At 39.2% G+C, this 23,237-nt stretch overlaps 1 protein-coding gene across 1 annotated transcript in view; it reads left to right on the plus strand.

Moving 5' to 3' along the window:
- The window catches only part of pdzd2 (PDZ domain containing 2), an 87,054-nt gene that overhangs the window by 5,296 nt on the left and 58,521 nt on the right, over window positions 1-23,237 (plus strand). The window lies entirely within an intron of this gene.

A 23,237-nucleotide genomic window follows, 5' to 3' on the forward strand; every position in this document is an offset into this window, starting at 1 on the left:
AACCACTTTTTTTCTCCTCAAAAGTTAATTCCTTTGTATGAGCGGCTTTTGGTTACGATTACACAAGGGGTTTCCTTTTATAGGTAGAAGCAGGAAAAGTGAGAAATCCAGATCAGAGCAATTTGGGTATGCTAACTAGCGTTCGACCAGTATGGGTTTTTGAAGGCCGATACCAATATCCTTGTATTATAGCTGGCAATAGGCGGTATTTTGTGCTGATATTTGATATCAGCCTTTTATTTATTTTATTCTTGTCAGGGTGGAAAAGCCTCTGAAACAGCATTTAGACCACTATAACTCTCCATTGATACCCAGGCTAATGCCATTCTTTTAGGGTTAGCAGCTCTTTAGCACAGGGTGACCCACCACACCTATTCAATGACAGGGAAACTCTGGGATATATTACTGCCTTTCAATGAAGAATGACCTCACAAAAACATTATTGAACAATTAAATTAATAAATAATAATAGATAAAATGTGCAAAGGAAATGAAATGCCACTGCAGGTTTTCCAGCCTGTTTTTATGTAGCTGTGGTAGAAGAACCTCCATCACATCAGAGGTGAACGATGTGACTGGCAGATACCCAATATTTAAATAAAGTACCAATATCTGCCTCATATAACAGCAAATCAATATATTGGTGTAACCCTGCTGATAACCCTCAAAACAAAGAACCAATTAGGCCAATGTGAATGTTGGATCCTTTTGCATTGATTCATGGCTCTGTAGTGCATTTTACTTAGAAGCAGGGTCAGAATCACCTATCTCTGTGAGTCATTTATGTTCACAAGGGTTTTTTCCTTTGTTCCCGTCTCTAGTGTTTTGTCCAATGAGATTAGACAGGGACTTAGTAAAAGGCTAGGTTCCACCAGAGTGTTGGTACCCAAAAGTGTGCAACAACATTCTTCATTCTTGCACAAAAATGAATGTAGATCCTAAAACTTTACTATTTTTTAAATTATGTGAAAACGGTTGAGATGATTCCCTTGTGCGAGGATGTGGCTTGATGAGGTCTGGTGTGGTACTGGTGTAATGCATGGGTGTGGTTGAGATGAGAACTGTTGAGATGGAGGCAGAATTTGTTTTGCCATGACCTGTGATTACAGGGTTAGGCATTGTCTCTCTTTGTTTCCAAGCTCATATACTCCGTTTCTGTATCTCCGCTGTAGTTGAGGAATCTGGGGAATTTATGTTTAGAAACAAATTGAATGTAAGTGAATATATTAAGGGGTCACATGTTTCTCATCAGAGCCTCTACCACAGAGTGATTCTTGTACTACCTAACACTCAAGCTGTCTCGTTCAAAGACATACCTTTCATTGACTTAACTGGATAGATAGGTACTTGTCTTCTAAGAGGAAATTAATTTTCACAGCCTGTACATGGAAACATTAAAGAACTTAAAGAACTTAACAATGGCTAGACAAACACTGTTAGACGGACTGCTGACAAGGCATGGACAAGTGTGCAGGCAGTTTTACTTAAAATAATTTTAATTTTAACATTGTGTTTTGCTAATTACTTTCTTCAGAACATTCCCTTTCCCCGCCTGTTCCTATCCAGGGTCATGAGGGGCTGGAGCCTATCTCAGCATGCATTTGTCGGAAGGCAGGGAGACACCCTGGACAGGTCCCCAGTCCATTACAGGGAAAACCCACATAGACGGACACTCACATTCATACCTCGACTTGACTGTCGGAGGAAACCCAGGACTACATGGGGAGAACATGCAAACTCCACACAGAAAGCAGTGCTTTTGTACATAATAAATGTGAAGTGAGCAGCTGACTTGTGTTACTAATTGACTAGCCAAGCAGAGGCTATGTGAATAATGAATGATAAGACTATTATGACAATATGAGCAGCTAGACTACCACATAACCACTTCAAAAGAGATTAAGCTAGATGGCTTAATCTCAGACCTCTCAGCGGTTTAAAAAATGTCACCCAGGAGAATGGATGCTGCAGACCTTGCCTCAATTTGATCCTAATGTGTTCTTCAACTTCTGTCCAGCAGATGCCACTAAAAGACTATGGTCCACTGTCTCTGCCTCTCAGTCCAACATGCTGCCTATTACCTGACTTAAGGGCCAGCCACACTGATCCGTCAGTACAGTAAGGAGAAAACATGCCAAGAAGGCTTTGTTCATAATGGTGCTACCGAAGAAACTGATTGTACAGTATAAATTCAATAAGAAACTGGCCTGGAAAACCTCCAATCATCCTAACAGTGGGATGGTGCACACTGCATTGTCTCAGTGTTCGCCACAATTTTTCCCAAAACAAATGTAGGAATGCCTTTAATTTGCTAAACTGGTGACAAATCTGTCCATCCAGAAGTTGGAAATCTGACAGAGATGGAAGCGCCATCAGCCCTGTCTGGACAACAGACAGCTCTCATTGGAAATTAATTGAAATGAACGTACATGGATAGATGCAACGGATCAGTGTGGCTGCCCCCTTAGCATCTGCCATAATATAGTATCAATTGTATAAATGGATTAATTTAGTTAATAATAATTTATGTTTTCTTAAAGTTATAATGCATGGATTAGGCTGTTCCCACTGAGTAAGCTTCCCTAAGATGATCATTTGTTTTATTTTCTGCAAAATGTGTTACCATATGTGATGCATTTTTCCCACTTTACTCTGTTGGATGGGAGTTATGAATGATGGTTCTCCTCCAACCCCCACAACCTGGCTATGGAATGTGTGGAATGCCGAGTCAGACTGCCTTTTTAAGTGCTGCATGGCTAAAGTAGGGAATACTCCGGTGGAATAACTGTAGGAAAGTAAGGGTTTTTCTGTGTCATAGTACAGTACAACCCGTGGCCAGTTTGTTGAGATATAACAAATGGACTGCCTGACAGGTGGACTTTCATTTCATTCTTTTCCTTAAAACCTAAGGGTATCCATTTAACAAGAGGCCTATCCTCAAGTCATCATGGGGATATGAGCCTCCTTGTGTGACCTGTCAAGGGCTGATCCCAGAGCTGTGCTGGGGCGGGTTCAACCATTCCAGTAGCTATAGGTTGGACCATATGGATGCTCTGGACATTTGCTATATTCTGATATTTTCAGTGCTGTTTTTTGCCACCTATTATTATTAAATTATAATATCTGTGTAAGAGGGCAGTCAATATGAAGCACTGTGTTTGTATGCATTAGGATGAAGAAAGAGAATAGGCTAGGGTGACCTGCGGGACAGTCCCGAAATTGGAACGTTTGTCCCGCGTCCCGCATGTCATAAGCAGTGTCCCGCATTTCAATGATTAGGCCTATTTATTTATTTTTTTTCGTAAACAACATACTTATATATTTAACCATGCATTTTCTAGTCACTACTTAAGGAAACTGGTCTGTTTATCCCTCCTATTCTTGCATAAAATGTGATTTTCAACCAAACTATTAGCCTATTTATTTAATTCATTATATTTATTGGATTGAATAGGTCCAAGTGTCGTTAAAATAAACATTTCATAAAGCCTACCGATGATTTAAAGCAAGTTAATATCCAACGCCACTGCAAATAGGCATTCCGTCTAATATTAAATCAATATTTACATAACCTAATAATAGTAATTTCTCTCTCTCCCACGTGTCCCGCATTGTCCCGCAAAATCACGTCTGCTGTCCTGCAATGGAACAATTAGGAGGTGGTCACCCTAGAATAGGCAACAAACTACTGTGTGCTGCTTTGTCAAGGGGACAGATACAATAAGGAAAAGGAACTTTTGAGACTATGATGATGAACGCAATGTTAAGACCTTTGTAAATATCTCAAGTCTTTGAAATACTGACTTAACAGCTGGTAATTTGGAATCTTAACCATTGTAGTTTAGGCTTTCTTCATGCCTGTTGTCTTGAATGAGAGTAATGAAACATTACTGATGAAGAAAAAGGAGTCAACTTGAATCAGCGGGTGTACTTTGAGGATAACATGTAGAGAGAAGCGGCGCTGTTTTATACTTTGCAATGAAAGAGTCTGGCAGAAAAAGAGCAGTCAGTGGCACAAATAAATTGAATGATTTCCCTCAGCTACACAGAATATCAAGGCCACCATGATGCAGATGGCATTTCTCGTTGCACAAAGCAAAACATTTAGCTAGCTTTCATGCAAGAAGGTGGAAACTTAAATTTCAAGTTGAATCTTTAAGTGGGTGGCATTGCGTTGCACTGATTGAAACAGTTCAATCAGCTTGCAGTGTGTGCAGGTTTTATTTCAGGACCTATGGGAGGATTTTGGTTAGTTGATTTGTAGGTTATTGAATTATAGAACTGTCTACACTACTGGGAGGTAATAGTGGTGAGAGTTGCATTTGCTTTTGAATTTGAATTATGTCATGATTTTTGCACACATCACTGAAAATGAAATTATAATAATATAATAATAATACATTATATTTGTATAGCGCTTTTCTAGATACTCAAAGACGCTTTACATAGTAAACAACAAAACATAACAGACAATATCAGTGAATAAGACAGAATAGAACATAAAAAAAAGAAATTATTTTCATTTTCATTTTAATATTGACAGGATTATGCTTCCATACATATAAAAGAGATGCGGAGAGAGAGATAGTAATAGACCCATAAAAATGTCCTACAGCCTACGCTTTTATTTTGAAGGCAGAATAGTGTAACATCCTGTGTGCGTGCGTGCGTGTGTTTCTGTATTTGTGTGCGCGCGCGCGGCAGCTTGAATCTCCGGTAGGAACTCGGGTCTGTCAGAAACCAAAGCAGACAACCCCATCGGTTCTGAATTCTCCGCCCGTAAAGGAAGCAAATTCGCCGCCAAGTCGATATGGGTTTTCCGCGCAGGCTGCCTTGTTGCTCTGGAGGGATTAAAGAATGATCGGACTCACGGGATTCTTACATCGGTTTACAGCAGATTAAGCCGCTGTCACCATGAACTACAGGCAAATAATACTGGAGAACACGGGCTATGTATTCCAGATGAGATCTACAGGTAGGCTGACCCGGGTTTGACTCTGAAAAATGTTCTATGGTTCAATCCCTCACTGCTGAAATCAGCTGGTCGGGCACTAACACAGGACTCTACCAAAGTTAAGAGAAGAAATGAACGGCAGGTAAGGACTATGAGTAGGCATCAACCCCTTAATTTTATCCCTGAAATGTCCTTAATTTCTCATTACATAAACATAAATTATCCATTAAAAATATCATAGCTTTAAAAAAGTAAGGTTAGTATCATGGGTGCATAAGGGATTTATTCGTGGGTTGGTTGGTGGAGACACTAGAAATTCAGGGATTTTTCATGTCTTTTGTGCAGGTTTACAGGGTTATTAATGAGTTATTAATGGAAAGTTCCTGTCTCCCTGAATTTTACGTTAAATTAAAAGTAAGCAGTCAAACATTAAGAGGTGTTTAAGGTGGTTTTGATGGGGTCCTCGATTAATAACTCCCTCATTTTAAGGGGAGGTTGCATGAATTAAGGGGCAAATTAATGTAAATGTAAGGCTATAAGGGATTACTGGTTCGTACAGTCTACTCACTTCTAACAAAGTGTCTTCCACAATTAAAGTGATGATTTGATAGCTGCCAGTCGTTCCCAATTCCAATGTGAATCAGCATCTTCAGCACTTGATTGCCCTGGGTCCTCTACTCTCGTTAATGTTTCCACCCAGGACTCTTTTTGTTGTTTTCTTTGCCTGCTCTGACGTCTCCTGCATCATAAATCATGATGATTGACATGAATCTTGCTGTACACATCCAGCTATCCTTGCTCTACAAATCTGTCTCAAGGAACACCAAAGTCTGCCTATTGGATTTTTTGCTAATCAACATTTTTTTTGAAAAACATTTTTTCCCTAAGCCTATTTGACAATGAGAGTGGCTTAACACAAAACTGGCCATAACTCAATGACCATTTGTGCAATCAACACAAAAAAGTCCTATCCAATACCGGGTGTTTAGAACAGCAAATGTTAAAGCTTTCATGAATTAGCTACAGGTTGAATCACTATTGTATGGTATCAATCTGCAATAGAGAGTAGCAAAACAGGCATTTCTTTCTATGAGAAAGTTGTGGATTTTAACTTTAAGATTTACGTCAGCCTAAAAAGGTGGTAAACTGTGACACTCCGTTTTTATGGCAGCTCCTAATGAAAGACCAAATGCATCAAAGGTTTTCTTTCTTCTCTCAGCGGCTATTGTATCCTTGGCTCCCTCTCCACTGACAAGATGACAAACCTCAGGTTGATTATGGGGAACTGATTGAGGTCAATCCGTCTTAACAGGCTCACATACATAAACGACCACAACCTCACACACACACATAGCGGCTTATATGGCTCAGAAAATGTAGAAGGTGCTGGACTAGGGAGGCGTAGCTCGCTGAAATACAGTTGTAAGCAGCAGGATCCAATTCTGTGCAACGTCACAGCAAATGCATGTACAGACTTGGGGTGGAAGATTAAATTGCCAAAGCAGGAATGCAATCAACAGTCCTTTGTATGTGCCTTACAGCAAAATTATGTATATTCATTTATGTTCTAATGCTCACTGTCTTAGTTGGTCAATTTACTTCCATGCTTCCCAATATGACGCCTTGCTTGACAGCATTATCATAAATTAAACATCTGTAATGAAATAAACAATATGTATTACAGACATAGATGAAGTACCAATATAATCACACAAGGAAATAAGCAGTGATGGCAGAGGAAAGTTAAGGATGTGAATCAAAGCACTGCACTCATTCTGAGTGGGGAGGTGAAACACCCCAGAATTTCTCTATTATCCATCTTATTTTTGAAGGTAACATTAGCGCAATGTTGCTAGGAGTGTTTTGTGCGGAACTCAGGGTTCATGTCATCAACAGCCTGCTAGTAGCCAGTCAGCAAGTTAACAGTTGAATATAAATTCACCAGTTTGTTGCAAGATATCAAACATGGATTTGAGTAGAGGGGCACTGATACCAATTTTTCAGAACTGATATGAGTACTTATGTAGATCAGCCGGTACAACTGCCAATCCGAGAACCACTCATTCTTGCTGCCCAGTATTGGCCTTTTAGAAAACAATTACAGGAACATGTTTACTGTTTTTAGTTAAATTTGATCTAAATATATGCCTAGTATGTAGTAAATAGACCAAATTGGACTGTAAGTAAGTGATCAGCTAAGTGTGAGTCATTAAGCGGATTGGCTGCAATTTCAGTGGGTGTGATATGAGAATAAACCCTCTTCCCTTACTTTCATCTAGCCAAACCCCAATTTTTTATGCCATTATGTGGTTATGTAACAACTATCAGCTCACTTCTAATCACAGGAAAGAATGCAATACTAATCAAATTTCAGGTTTCCATGGCAGTTAGCTGTTACCTTAAAATGCATCATGGCTAGTAATTTAGCCAAGTTCAGCAAGTGTCAAATCAGCAAGTGTGACAGGTAAACAGTTGCAAAACTGAATATCTGTAGCTCTATCTTTGTAAATATCATAGCTAAAACCAGGGGCAACATGCACCCAGAATCTTTGAGGGAGCACATTTTCACAAGTTTGTGGCCACAGTGACATTCAACTAAATAAAAAGCCACAATTCAAAAGTGAATTGCTAATGTAGGAAATTACTAATTGAAGTAATCTAGGCAGATTGAGGTAAAGTGGGTACACAAAATAACACCTGCAATGCATTAAACATCACAGATTGATGATATCTAACAGGGTTGGATTATCCACGCAGTGATTTTTCTTTACCTGTAACTGCATGAAAGAAATGGTTTGGTAGGAGGGAGTCGGGGACTCAGTAAACTTAAGCATGCAGATACGCTTGCACTCTCTCGCAATCACGCACACAAACACAGTGAAAGACATGAATACACTCGCACACGCATAAATACCTAGACCACCAGGTACTTAGTAAGCTGTACTGGAGTCTGGGTACTGAGCCAGTGCAGGGCACATATGGAGATTTTTTCCTATCTTTAATCAAGAGCGTGGTCTTTCAATTTGAGAGCATGGTTTATTGATTTCACGTTCAGATTTTGTAATGCTTTCCCTCAAACCCTGCCCTCGCACTCAAATATCTCCTGCTTGCACTTAGATTTGCTCTGCTTCTGCTCAAACTGTATGCTTGCACTCAGATATAATGTGGCTTGCACACAGATTTCCTGCGCTCCAGCTTCAGCCCTTCTCCTCGCACTCAGGCTGCTTCTGTACGCTCGTGAAACGTCTGCTCTCGGATTTCTGCTCTGCTCTCGGATTTCTGCTCTGCTCTCGGATTTTTTGTGCAACAACCCTGTCAAAATTCCCCAACCAATAGAATGCCAGGTGTAGTGTTGACCAATGAAATGATCCCTGCCTCGTTGCGGGTGCGTTCGCTTTACTTCTTAGAGCATCCCGTACGGGCGGTTACTGTTTAACCGGGTTCATCCACTCCCGCCCTCCGGGGCTTTATTAAATACGACTTTTGGAATAAAAGGACAGTTAATGTATATACCAGCGCCTGTACTTTTTCTTTTACTATAATAGCTACATAAAATAGTAGCCGTATAGCACACCGGCCTCCCGTCGGTGTGCTAGAGGAGAAAACAACGTCACCTTCATGACTCAGGAGCGGGAGTCTTGCGGATCACTGGCCAATATGGACCGCCAAAGTCAAGGACCTCAAAGTAAGTTTTTTATTTTAATGGTGCTATTACTTCCTTCAAATTGAATTGGTTAAGTCATATTTGCGGCATAAGAATACATCCATGATAATATGCTTGGCTTTCAAGTGTTGTACGTTATGGGAACATTGTTGCTAGGCAACTAACAACAAAATGGACGCCGCCGTGTTTCATTTTTTTCCTGTATTTTAGTGTTTAGGAATGGGAAAAGTACCAACAGCAAAAGTAACCAGCTAACACATTAAGACAGTAGAAAACAAAAGTAAATTCAATGAGCAACTACATTTTAAAAACGCAGTTGGTGTGTTGTGTATATATCCTTCTCTTCAAATGATGTTTACCGTTGCTGTGTCAAAGTCTGCTCTATCAGAAAGGTTTCACATATTGGAAATACGGTAAACACGTCCCCACTTGCAGGTATCATATCTGTAACATATCTACAATTAAATCAGTTACATTGCAGACATTAAGCACTAGCTTTCCAGTTGAACAACGAGGGGTCTGTTACTGTTAAAGCTGAGGAAATCCTTAAATTGTGTCACAGATATTATTCCAATTTATTCCAATCTCAGTTAATGCTACAGCGTGATTACTGGAGATTGAGATACACATTTAGCTACTCATAATTTCTCTGGGTTTGACTGGGTTTATAAGCATTAATTAATGGCTTCATTCATTTTTAATAAATCATTTACTAATGCTTTGAAAATCATTTAGAAGTCATTAATAGGCAATGTAACTGATTTAATTGTAGATATGTTACAGATATGAATATGATACCTGCAAGTGGGGACGTGTTTACCGTATTTCCAATATGTGAAACCTTTCTGATAGAGCAGACTTTGACACAGCAACGGTAAACATCATTTGAAGAGAAGGATATATACACAACACACCAACTGCGTTTTTAAAATGTAGTTGCTCATTGAATTTACTTTTGTTTTCTACTGTCTTAATGTGTTAGCTGGTTACTTTTGCTGTTGGTACTTTTCCCATTCCTAAACACTAAAATACAGGAAAAAAATGAAACACGGCGGCGTCCATTTTGTTGTTAGTTGCCTAGCAACAATGTTCCCATAACGTACAACACTTGAAAGCCAAGCATATTATCATGGATGTATTCTTATGCCGCAAATATGACTTAACCAATTCAATTTGAAGGAAGTAATAGCACCATTAAAATAAAAAACTTACTTGAGGTCCTTGACTTTGGCGGTCCATATTGGCCAGTGATCCGCAAGACTCCCGCTCCTGAGTCATGAAGGTGACGTTGTTTTCTCCTCTAGCACACCGACGGGAGGCCGGTGTGCTATACGGCTACTATTTTATGTAGCTATTATAGTAAAAGGAAAAAGTACAGGCGCTGGTATATACATTAACTGTCCTTTTATTCCAAAAGTCGTATTTAATAAAGCCCCGGAGGGCGGGAGTGGATGAACCCGGTTAAACAGTAACCGCCCGTACGGGATGCTCTAAGAAGTAAAGCGAACGCACCCGCAACGAGGCAGGGATCATTTCATTGGTCAACACTACACCTGGCATTCTATTGGTTGGGGAACTTTGACAGGGTTGTTGCACAAAAAATCCGAGAGCAGAGCAGAAATCCGAGAGCAGAGCAGAAATTCGAGAGCAGACGTTTCACGAGCGCACAGAAGCAGCCTGAGTGCGAGGAGAAGGGCTGAAGCTGGAGCGCAGGAAATCTGTGTGCAAGCAACATTATATCTGAGTGCAAGCATACAGTTTGAGCAGAAGCAGAGCAAATCTAAGTGCAAGCAGGAGATATTTGAGTGCGAGGACAGGGTTTGAGGGAAAGCATTACAAAATCTGAACGTGAAATCAATAAATCATGCTCTCAAATTGAAAGACCACGCTCTTGATTAAAGATAGGAAAAAATCTCCATAGGCACATTAATGGTACAAATGAAGACTTGGATTTTCTGTCTACCTTCCAAAGAAGGATCTGATTTTAGTTCATATTTGTAGGTTTGAATATAAACATCATTCTGTATCCTTACTTCTGTGGTGTTGTGCTACAGTAATTGGGAATAGGGATAGCCACTTCATAACACATTACTTCACCCCATAAACATTGAAATGTAGATGTTGCTGCCACTGGAACCTTAAATTGCCCAATCCATGAGTAAAATCCCTGCAGTTTCAAAACAATTGTCCCATTTCAGTTTAAAGGAATAGTTCACCCAAAAATGTAAATTCAGTCATTATCTGCTCACCCCTGTGCCAGTAGAAAATCGGGTAAAGTTTGTTAGTCCATACAACAGTCCCAGAGCTTGCCAGCTGAAGTACGTTGCAGCGTTCTCCAAAACAACTGAAGTTGCTGGAGACCTGTCTCAGGGGCGATTCTAGGATCAGACCTTTAGGGGGGCTCAGCCCCTAATGAGAATGTGACATGCATACAGTGCCTTGCAAAAGTGTTCAACCCCCCTGCTAAATCACTCATTTCACTGGATAACAATTAATACATTCATATTTTTCTATATATGATATTTTAATTTACAACAATAATACTTTTAATGAATTACTAGTAAGTAACATGAGTTTTACACCACAAAATATTTTTTAAGAAAATGAAAAATTGAATATGCTGTTTGCAAAAGTATTCAACCCATCTCACTTTGGCAAACCTCAATTCAATTAGGTACACAATGTTACCTTCAGAAGCAACCTAATTAGTTGGGTGGTCTATTGTAGTGTATAATAATAATGGTTCAGAATGAACAATCGCAGATTTCGATATAATACACCTGTTTTAGAGAGGGCCCTCAGTTAGTTAATAAAACCTGAGGCAAAGACTCAATCATAATGACCAGAACTTTCCAAAGTAAGTAAAAGATCAAGTTATAGCAAAGCAGATATGGGGAGAAATGTACAAAACATTGTTTCAGTCTCTGAACCACATGGGGATAGTCCACCATATCATCAAGCAATGAATGAATGTGGGCAAAACAGAAGCTGCCTTGGCATTATATGTGGTCTTGACTACCTGTCCACTTTCTCACCTGGTTCTTGCTCTCTCTCTCTCCTTCTCTCCCTCTCTATCCTCCTCTCTCCCTCTTTGTGCTGTCAACCAAAAGGCAAATATAACAACCAAACAGAGTATTTATAATCTAATAAGAGGTATAAATTGATCCATATCAATTTATAACATTCTAATTGAATATTGGGTTGCTGTGGGCAATGCAGTCAGGTAACGTTATTTTGACCTTACTCTCTCACCTGAACCTGGCTGTTTTCTCGTATATCCATCTATGGAAAAACAGACATTTCCAATGAGTGAGGGTTTGTTCCAATGCTTCAATTCACTGTCCATAAATGTACTGTAAATATACCATAAAGCCCAATTCTATCAGAATAAGAAACATTGTGACTACTTTAACTAAAATAATAAACAGTTAAAATCTCCCCAAAAGACCACCTGAAGACCTCATGACCTTGAAAAACACTTTAGAAAACTTAATGCTGTGATGCAGTATCAATAACTTTTGAAAACTGGAGATTTGTGCAATTTTGACAATTTTGACGATTGGATGACAAGCACTATTTTCTGAAAATGGCTCAGAAAAACCCATTTATCTTCAATGTACCTGGACATCCCATACATTTTCTGAATGGTCTAGGTGTCTAGATTCTGGGTCTAGAGTTTCATGAGGCTGTGATTATCCTAGAGCTCACAATAGGTCATTTTATACAGTAAGGTTAAGTTTAAAAAAATGCTGTCATCACATTGAAATGGTTACTATGAGGCCATATTTCATCACACATGAATGCAATTGGGCTCTTTTGATTCACAAGAGTCTCAGCTTTGTAGCCATACCCAATTTCTACAATTCCATGACTGTTTAGGTACCACAGTGTGCAGAAATAGGGAAAGTAAAAAAGGCGAGAATAACATCTTTTCACTGCATGCAGAACACTGTGTCTTTAGTACCCTGAAGCTCATATACCCTATGTAGCTGACATATGTCAGACATGGCTGTAACTCTAGCGGTTCTAATGAGCCCAATTTCATTCAGATATCTTGATGTGAGAGGTCAAGGGACCCGTTTGAAAATAGTCATGCCCATTTGGAGCTATGTTACGCCCGCTTCCCAGCGAGCTAGCACAACATGGCTGGTACCTACGTATTCATCTGGATGTCTACTCTAGCTTAAAAACTGAGCTCGCGAGAGCTCGTCAAACACGGACTGCGCCGTGGGCTTAATTATTATTATTTTTTAGGGGTGCTGAGATGAAATTTAGGTGTGCTTGAGCACCCCTAAAAAGAGTCTAAAATCGCCAATGACCTGTCTTCAGACTTCAAAAAAAATAACGGAAAATAACCATAAAATGGCTCCATGCAGCTCTTCCAGCGTAATCCAAGTCTCTTGAAGCCAACCGATCCCAGTGACTTGAAAAGACATTTACACCATTATTTAGCTAACCCATATTAATGTTTGATGTCCACTTTAGTCTCTGTTCTGTATGTATTCAGCACACTGTAATACATGCAGCTTTTATAGTTAAAATGGCACATATTATGGCATTTTTCATTATTATTATGACATCAAACATTAATGTGGGTGCTCACTTATTGAATTTGACTATTAAATACAAAGCAATTGGTTTAAAACAGTATTTCTACAGATTTAAAATCTTGAGCTTTTATTTTGAAGTCTAAACGGCCAAACCGGAAGTCTTGTTTCTGGTAATTGGAGCTAGTCTTACTAGCTAGTGCTGATTTCAACTAAATAATGGTGTAAATGTCAGTCTTTTCAAGTCACTTTGGGATCTTTTGGCTTCAAGAGATTTGGAGTATGCTGGAAGAGCTGCATGGAGCCATTTTATGGTTATTTTCCGTTATTTTTTGAAGTCTGAAGACAGGTCCCCAGCAACTTCAGTCGTTTTGGAGAACGCTGCAATGTTCAGCTGGAAAGCCCCGGGACTGTTGTATGGACTAACAAACTTTACCCAATTTTCTACTGGCATGGGGGTGAGTAGATAATGACTGAATTTTCATTTTTGGGTGAACTATACCTTTAATAACTCTTCCTTGCCCATGTCTTTGTAAAGTGAGTATGTCAATCATAGTGTGGAAGGAAGAAAACGTGGAGATCAGTGTCTTCCTAGTCCTGGAAGCAATGTTTGTGTACTCTCCGATCAGGGCCCTTTCTGAATGCATTCCCCTTAGGGGAATTGTGGTGGGCGCCGTTTCCCCTGTCCCGCCTCTTTGCTTGTTTAAAAATAAAGTGCTGAGCAAAGTAGTTCCTGTTACCCCACCACACTGAGGAATGGCTTTACTAGGGCTTAAACGGAGGAAAGCTGTCCACATGTTCTGTGGCATAAAATCTGTGGCAAGCAAAGATGTTTGACTTTAGGTCTTCCTGCATGTGTGCTACATGCATCAAAAGTGAAATCCCTAGAATACAGTGTTAAAACTTATTTTATTTTCTTATCCATTGTTCAATACTAACTTTTATATGCTTTAATTTGATACTGAATCAACCATACCAATAAAGATGTCATTATGTTCTTAAATAAATTAAAAAAAACTAAATTAGCTGATCATCATTGCCCCTTTTTCTGAAGTAATTTGTCTGGCATGAATGTTTGGGACTTTTCCAGGCAAAGGATTATATAACACAAGTATTAAAAGCCGTAATCCCCCACATTCATTTGTGCAACTTAATTTACCCCAACAATAACTTTTCTCAAGGGTATTTGCTTCCTATGTTCACTTGCACTTCCCCTAAACTGTGAAAGTATTGTCCTCATTTGATTGGTAGTAGAGGTGAATTTCCAGTCACAACTTGTCCCCACAGATTTATTTGAGAGTGTGCCCAGAGATAGTCCAGAGGTGTAGTCTGCCATCTCTGGAGCCACTTATTTACTCCTACTGGTCTAAGATCAAATCCCACTAGAACGTCTCCTCTACTGAGTATGTCTCTGCTTTCCAACTGTCTGAATAATGAATTAAAACAACAAAAAGAAAAAAAGTTGAGTGGACTGTGGGGGGATTTGCTCTAAAATGTTACTGCTTGTACACTTGAGCAACTTTGATCATGGAGTTTCCCTATATTGAACCTAAATTGTAAGGCCTGTTGAATGTGGCTGCCCATTTATCTCGTCAAATGTATTACACTAACACTTAACACTTTCTGTAAGGTGTAAGGCTTTGTGGTAAGGGAGCCCATGGCAGGTGGCTGCCAGATTTGGACTGTTCTATTATATACAGATACAGAGATAATAACATAGCCAGTCTACCTACTCCTAACATAACTGTTGAGTAGTTAGTAGTAGAATTTAGACATCAAGCAATATTCTCATGTTGTCTTTGCAATTTCACAGCTATATACATTTTGCTTCTGTTTGTATATTGATTATTGTTATGAATGTAGTATCTACCTAGGTGTGTCTGTTGAGCCATGTGACCTTGATTGAGGATGGCTTACAGGTGTCCCCTTGGGAATAACTTTTCCTCATTGGTCTGTAACCTCTTACTCTGCCCTATTTATCCTATGATGTAATGTGGTTGTTTCATGTTTGCCTGATGAAGGTCCGATGACCGAAACGTAATAAATTATCATGCAAGTGTAGACAGTGTGCGGGATTCTATTCCTTTCACAGCTGTGTATACATAAAATGAAATCAGACAAATGAGATCATATGTGGATTTATGTTGTCAATAACTTTGAAGGAAAAGAAACCTAGGTACAAATTCTGTATAATCTATGCATACCTGTTTTGAAGCCAGTCCTATGAAATAGGACGCACTCAATAAATGCTCGTTGGTCAAGAATGTCAAGAATGCGTTGACTTTTTTGGGACAAAATTGTCCCCATCAGCTTGGTTGTCACAGACTGTTCTCCATCGGGATTGGTCAGCATGCATCGCGTGCATGCATCTCGATTTGGATTGGCCGTGTTTTTGCAAATGGCATGTCACTGTTGGCTGTTTGAGAAGGGGGAGGGAATTAGTCACACTAAAGTTTCTGGTACACTAGTTCGGTGCAGTTTTTAAACAAGCCACTTATATCCTGCTGGACGTCTATTTGTCAGCCATTTCTGATACTGACAATCAAAACATTAGATTGAAATGCCTGTGTATTGTATTTTTGTGCATTATTGGCTCAAATGTACATCAGATATAAATCACATTTCAGTGGTTTGAAAGATGTAAACATAGTCAGCGACCGGCCTACAGATGACTCCATACTTCATGATATAGTGTTGATGAGTGAGCCAAGTTCACAGCATGTCCACTTGTGATTAACGACTTTGGGATTGTTTTTTATTAAAGTCGCTTGAAAATATTGGCAGTCGCAAATTGCGTTTTTTTAGGCTTGTTTACAAAGTATGCTTGCTTTTTTAAACTTATTTGTGTTCGCCCGCCTAATGCACAGAAATAAAACAGTGGGACGATCTCAGATGAAATCCAAGCTCTCAATCATCCCCACAACCTGTACGGCCACGGTCAATTTAACACCCAAACCCCTTTTATTCCAATTTTATGCCTTTATAGACACCAGTTTTTGGTATAGGCTAACACTAATTGAAGCATTCTTTAGCTTTTAAAATCCAATTTTAGTAATTTTTCCATGTCTAAGAGGACCAGAAGAGACACATAAATGTGTCAATATTAATTCATCACTTCATTTGCTCCCAACATGGATGTTTATAAGTGGCTAGGATCTCTTATTTTGATTCTATGAAAGATGATCGCCATTGCCTCCACAATTTCAAGTATTCCTTATGTTATGACAGGATTATCCCAATGTGTTGTTATGATTAATACATTTTTAGGTTGAATCAGATGTCATTATGCTATGATAAATCAGATATGTACAAAATATTTTATCCCAAAATGGTTGATATTTGCCTTTTTTTTTCTTTTGTCTTATTTGCGAAACAATTAATGCATGCCTAGCTGTTTGGCTTCAGAAGACTTGGATTAGTGAGATGGAAGTAATTTTATGGTCATTTTTTGGAACACTAATGAACCGGTCCCCATCGACTTAACTTTTTTTGGAGGGCTGCTATGGAGTTGTGCTGGCAACCTCCCTGTGTGTTATGTGGACCAAGAAACTTCACGTGTTTCAACTGGTACGAGGGTGAATAGATAATGAAAGAATTTTAATTTTTGGGCAAACTATTCCTTTAATCCCTCTCAGACGGTGCAAAGTCTAACCTTCAAGAAGGGTTCCACCTCATGCTTGTTTTATTCTTATTTGGTCTTCATCAGATGTGTTGCAAGTGCTCCTTGAGAAACAGGTTGAGACGTTATCCTGCTTTAACATGCAACCAAAAGGAAGAAAGAGTGAGAGAGGTGGATCATAGGTTTGACTCGCCCCACTGTTTTCAAAATAAAAAGTCATGTAGTTGTGTACTAAATCAATTCTAACAATCAAATCCAATCTAGAAACAAAACCTTTTCAGATTGTGGACTCTTTTGGTGGAGTCCCTGGCTTAATGTTTAGCTTTTAAAGGATTCTGTCATGAGATTTTTCTTTTTAACCTTTGTCCTGTGGTCTTCTGTGCTTTAAAAAAGAACATTCTTTTATAGCTGTAATGTGAGATGGTGTCAGCAGAGGGATTTAGGACCTCCCCTGTAGGAGACGACTACCCAAACACATGCTTTTTCTAGTGCACAGGTTTTACACTATTTGTCAAACAAATGTCCTGTGTCTTGAGACTTGGTGTTGGATAATCATGAATTGTAGTTTGAGGACTGAGTGGATTTCATTGTAACTAGGGTGGAAATTATCCTGAATATCACTGTGCTGGAATAGGTAGCCTAATTGAATCAGTGGATGAAGTTCAGAATTTCATCACCCTTCGTTTTGGCTTAATACTGTTGACACTGCACTGAGGCAGCCTTTGGAAATGTAACATACTTTGCAAAGTAAGTAAAGCTGATTCTTATTCAATACAGGTCAGTTACATGTTGCCTTGGTAAATATGCTCATCATCCTTTGTTCCATCCTCAAATTTTAATGTCTACTTTTGGAGTCTCTTGCTCCTGTTCTGTATTGGGAATATGGGTCTCAACTGGATATACGTATATCACTAAGCTATGCAGTCGCTTTGAATTGTGTGTTTTTCTCCTTGGTCTCTCTAACAAAAGCTAAAGCTTTTCCTCCCCTGTGTGTATAGCAGGAAGAAATAACCACAGTTATCTGGGGTGTGACATGTGGAGCATGCTTTTGCAGCAACTCTTGCTTAATCTCCAAATACCTCAGGGAAAATAACCACCTCAAAGAGCACAACAACTCAGAAGAGTTGGGCGAAAGGGATAGTGAGCATTCCTGGGCCAGATTAAGTTCTTAATGTAATGTTGCCAGATGTTCCAGCTGCTATCTCGTATCAGCGCAGGCTCCTGTTTTGGCATATGTTTGAATACTTTGATGGAGAGCAAGATGGTATTTAAGAAGGAACAAGTCACAAATGATTTTAATTGGCAACATTACAGGGATTCACGTTGTAGATTTATGTTGGAGATTGTGGAGCAGTGCTTGAGACAGCGTTTTTCCACCACCATCGTCAAAACATCAAATGACTGAATGAATGAATTCTCAGGGGAAGAATGATGCCGCATCCCGTCAGAAGACCTTTGAAGAATCTATGCTGAGGTGCACTGAAGCTGTTCTTGTGGCTCATGGCCCACGTTAGTGTTTCCTTTATTTTGGCAATTGTTTGATTAAAGCTGCAATAGGCAATTTTTTCGGACCACTAGAGGGCGACAGAAACCGCAACACATTTGTAAATAACACACAGCAAAGCCACTGTACTACGGAGGCCTACAAAGGACAAATGGAAGGATAAATACTAATAGCTAAGCTAAACGTACCTGTGTCTCACTTTGCCAGAACTTTCTCCCACTGAAGGTTACATGTCCCACAATGACAAGTGAAGAGGCAGGTAGCAAGTTTACTAGTTTCACAAGTTTACTCACTCGCTGCATCAATTCCGCCATTACGATAATTGTTTTCACAAATGGGAGGGGGTGAGGGCTGCTTTTAAACAGCGAGGGAGGAGACAAGTTTGTTTTTTAAAAAATTAAAAGCTACTAGTTATAAGGTCTGAAATTGCTTATTGCAGATAGAGCTTTTAGACATTACTTGTCATTTCTGACGTAGAAGTGAAACAGTACTTTCCATGTGCTTCTCTGAATTTGTGCTTACCATTTAAGTTCAACTGATGGGCTACTAGCAATGCATATTTTTAAAACGGCACTAACCAGAAAGACATTAATTTTTTAATTTTGCTCAATACATTGAAACATGGTTCCATTGCTATGTCACAAAAAACTGACAAAGGGATTGTATCAGTATTCATGAATGTGGCATGTAGCTGTTATGAAGCTGTTGTTCAGATGTTAAGAATGGTTTATAAACCAGAGTTCATGTCAACTCGTACCATGTAATGCCCCAAATCTTTCAGTGTTCATGGAAAATGGAACTGTACGTGAAGTATGTACTTCAATGTACGTAAAGTTTATTAATCAGATTCTATTAAGCTTGAACCCATTCCATGCTCAAATGTCCAAGGTACGCCAAGGGAATCTTTCCAGGGGGGGAAAAAAAGCCTGAAGGTGTGGCTGTAACTTGCTAGTCATGAAAAGAAACAGGGAAGAGAGGGATCAGGTTGTAACTACATGTTACAACATGTACTTAATACATGCAGACTCATCCCGGCAACATGCGTGGGCCAAGGGAGTGGCGTTCCGTTCGAAAACAAATGTTTTATCGCATCTGCTTTTCAAGACCGTTTCAAAAATATTGATCATATTTTTGAGAATGAAATCATTTATTAAACTGAGTGACACACATCGGGCAGCAAAGTCGCTTTCCTTTACTTTGGAATTATCTTCCCAGTTATTTCCTTGTTTTCCCTGTGGAACCAGAATGAAAATTGTGTGTCATTGATAACCCACATAATATTCATTTGTGTAGCTGGACCATGTAGAATCAACCACGATACATTTATGTCGAATATGGATGTAATTTAGAGGCAAGTCTTCATGGTTCTCATTTTATGGGTCTGCCGGACTGGCAAATTACATCCATCTTCAACGTAATTGTATCATGGTTGATCCTACATGGTCCGCATTTCAAACTTAGTGAATGTAGCTTTAAATGTACCCCAGTAGCACAATCACTTAATGCAACCTGGTCCACTTTTGCTATTGTCGTTAGCATTTAAGCATATGCATTGGCCTATGCTGAATGTTCGACCTTGATTTGGCTTACCCTCTATGGAAGTCCAGATGTGACATAATTCAATTGAAATCATTAAATCGAATTGCAATTATCATAATTTCCCATATACAGTATGTGCAAAATTAAAATGAAATAATCCAATCTTCATTTTCATTTGCATTTTGGAAAATGCATTATTACTGCCAAAATGAAAATAAACACTCCATTGACATTTAGTTTTCTATGTACCGCCATGGGAGAATATAGCCTAGATATAGGAGAAAGACTGGCAGACCATAGGTAAAACCTTTTTTCCAACCGAGGGTGCCGTTCTGGATTATTCCGGCCCAATTTAACCCCTGATTATGATGGATAAGTAGGATGAACTTGCAGGCTCTTTTCTTGGTAACCTGCCCAGCTCAGCCCTATATGCAGGTTAGAGGAGCTTCTGTTGCAGAATATGCAGAATATGCTTGTACAAATCAGGATGTTCATCTTCATGCCAGTACATTTATACAATTTACCAGGAGTTCGCCAGGCTCACTGCCGGAGAAGCTTTCTTCCAAACAATTGCACTAAATGGAGTCCAGTCCTTTAGGCTTCAAAAGGGGCAAAAAATGTCTTTAAATATTGTCCATACAGCTTGTGCAGCATAATCCAAGTTTTCTGTCGACATGCGATCGTTCTGTGAGTGGAAAATAAATATTTTTTTATCAATTATTTAATGCAAATCAAGTCTTCCTCCACGGTGGCCTCGCAAGGTTTGGTAATGTGGAAGCTGAATACAATGGAAGAAGACTCAATTTCATTAAATAATTGATAAAATTGTGTTTTTTTCCACTCACAGAGCGATCGCATTGCATCGACTTGGATTATGCTGCACAAGCTGTATGGTATGCCTATGATCGCAGAGAAAACATATTCAACTAAATATAACCTGACTGGTTTCTGTCGTTGAGCTCTGAGGAGAAGGAGGCAGAGTTTATTTCTTTTCTCCAGTTAGTCTGCCAGTGCCTAGTTCACACACACACACACAGAGAAAGAGAGAGAGACCCATTGCTACACATAGACACGCACACATACATACACACACACAAACATGCACACACAAAGGCAAGTATTATCGTATTTCTGTTCTACATGTTATTTTGCCAGTTATTGTTGTGTTATTGGCAGTGAGTTCTTTCCAGGTTTTATTGAAGGATAAGGCTGTACTTTGTGCTTTGGCCATATTGTACCAGATATAGTTATGCCAATAAAGCCAAATTGAGGGAGTGAGAGAGAGAGACAAAGACAGAGAGCGGGCAAGAGAGAGAGAGAGTTGCTTGTTTGTACATTTTCTGTTTACTCCAGTAGTCGTCTAATTATTTTGATTACTGATTTCACATTAGTGAGGTCAGTTTCTTGTTCACTTGTTTTTCACTGTTCATCCTATGAAGTTGTTCACTTCATAGGATAAGGTAGTTCATAATGAAGGTGTTAATAATTGTCTCCCTCAGTGTTCATGCAGTTCTTACTACCATACAGTCAGTTCAGGGGATTCAGGAGACTTTCTTTCCTGTTAATTGTTTATGAGTATGGTCATTTATGGCTGTGCTTAAAAAGTCTATGTTTATGGATACATAACATCTAGGTTGGTTTTATACCAGTGGTTCTCAACCTTTTTCATATGCAAGGAGCCCTATAATTTAGTCCACATTTGCGCCCCAGACACCAATTTGATTTTGTTTCTCAAACCCAAATCTGAGAATATTTTTATTGTTAGATTTGATTTGGTCCAGAATTCCATGACTAGCTATATTCTAGGTAGAGAGATAACAGTGAACCTATGATCTAAACAGTCATTCCTCTACATTATCTAATTGTGTTAACTTCTTGTAAATTAAATAATGGTGAAGTTTAACAATTCATCAATTTGCTGGTGACCCCCTGGAACTCCCTAAAGGACCCCCCCGGACCCCATGTTGAGAACCACTGTTTTATACTATACCCCTGCCCACTTCCGATTTTACCCGCATACAATAATTTGGTTGGTGAACAAATACAGATACAAATAGTAGCATCTCTGAACGCCCCTATGAACCAGGATCATTCACTTGCCTTCTCTCTGAAACACTGCAGAACTGTATAGGTTGCTTCACATCTATGACAGTGTCCTTGCTTTTTCCTCTTTCGTTGTATCGCAAGTTACCGTGAGATGCTGCGTACTAGAAATGTACAATTTTGCACAGCAATTGGAAATGGTGTGCAAATGGTGTGGTTTTCTAAATTCCTCTGATGGGGGCGCTATAATAAGCCCTCAAAGTCTAAGGCTTAGCCATAGAGATGTGAAACTTGACATGGATATGTAGCTGGACATATAGGACCCATAATGTCTGCCTATAATATTCAGGATCGGTTCAACATGGCCAAGTTATTAACCTATCAATGTTTAAAAAGTTTCACAAAAAGTTCAGCTGACTGTAATCAATCCACTTATAATTATATAGGATGAGATTTGAAGAAAATGCAGCCAACTTCTGTTATTATATGTTATGATAATAACAAAGACCCCAATACCCACCATGCCTTGTTGAACAATCAGGGAACACAGTGAATATTTGTCACACTGTGGTAACCTGTTCATCGTTGCTAGCAGCTATATTTTATTTTATAGTTCTTACTGAATTACAAAATATTTTTGAAGTACAAATGTGGGCTACCAAAATTTGTCATCCTAGACAGCCAGATGCACAAATGATATCCCCCTTAAAGAAAGAAAAGCTCTCTAGCACCCACAAAGCCGGCAGTTTATTATCCATTCTTACTGTTTTTAAGTATGTAGTTGATTTTAATTTCTCTCAAAAGATGTGGAGACAGTCTCTCAACAGACCTTTCCTGGTTGTCCTTCAAAAGTGTTTGGTTTTGTGTTTCGAACTGTTTTGTTGGTCAGATTAGTTTTGGCCTCTCACCATTGTCTGCCACTCCATTTCGGGATGTAAGCAAATGCTTTGTTGGGAAGGTTGCATCAGTGCTGTCAGTCACCAGTCAGGACCTTGGCATAGGATAGAGAATAGCTGCTGAAGGGTTTTGTTAAAGTGCTAAGCCTTTGCAAACTGTAGCAAACAACAGCGCACTGCCGCCATGGACTGTTTGCTGGGAGTCAGAGTGGACAGGGAATAGGACTCTGCTGGAGAAAACCATTTGACTTGTATAAAACATAAGAGCAGAGTTCAAGGTGTGTGCTTGCCTGTTTTCTTCTCATTCATTTTAAAGAGAAATTATCCACTAGCTAAAACATGTGCTTTTATGGCATTTTCTTTTTCTGTATGTGTGTAACAATTTGGGCATTTTTCAATGACATTGAACTGATCATTGAACTGATCTGAGTGTAGTTTGGTGATGGATGATGGATATGTGTAACTTTTTTT

The sequence above is a fragment of the Centroberyx gerrardi genome, chromosome 8, assembly GCF_048128805.1.
Source record: "Centroberyx gerrardi isolate f3 chromosome 8, fCenGer3.hap1.cur.20231027, whole genome shotgun sequence".
Classification (NCBI taxonomy): domain Eukaryota; kingdom Metazoa; phylum Chordata; class Actinopteri; order Beryciformes; family Berycidae; genus Centroberyx; species Centroberyx gerrardi.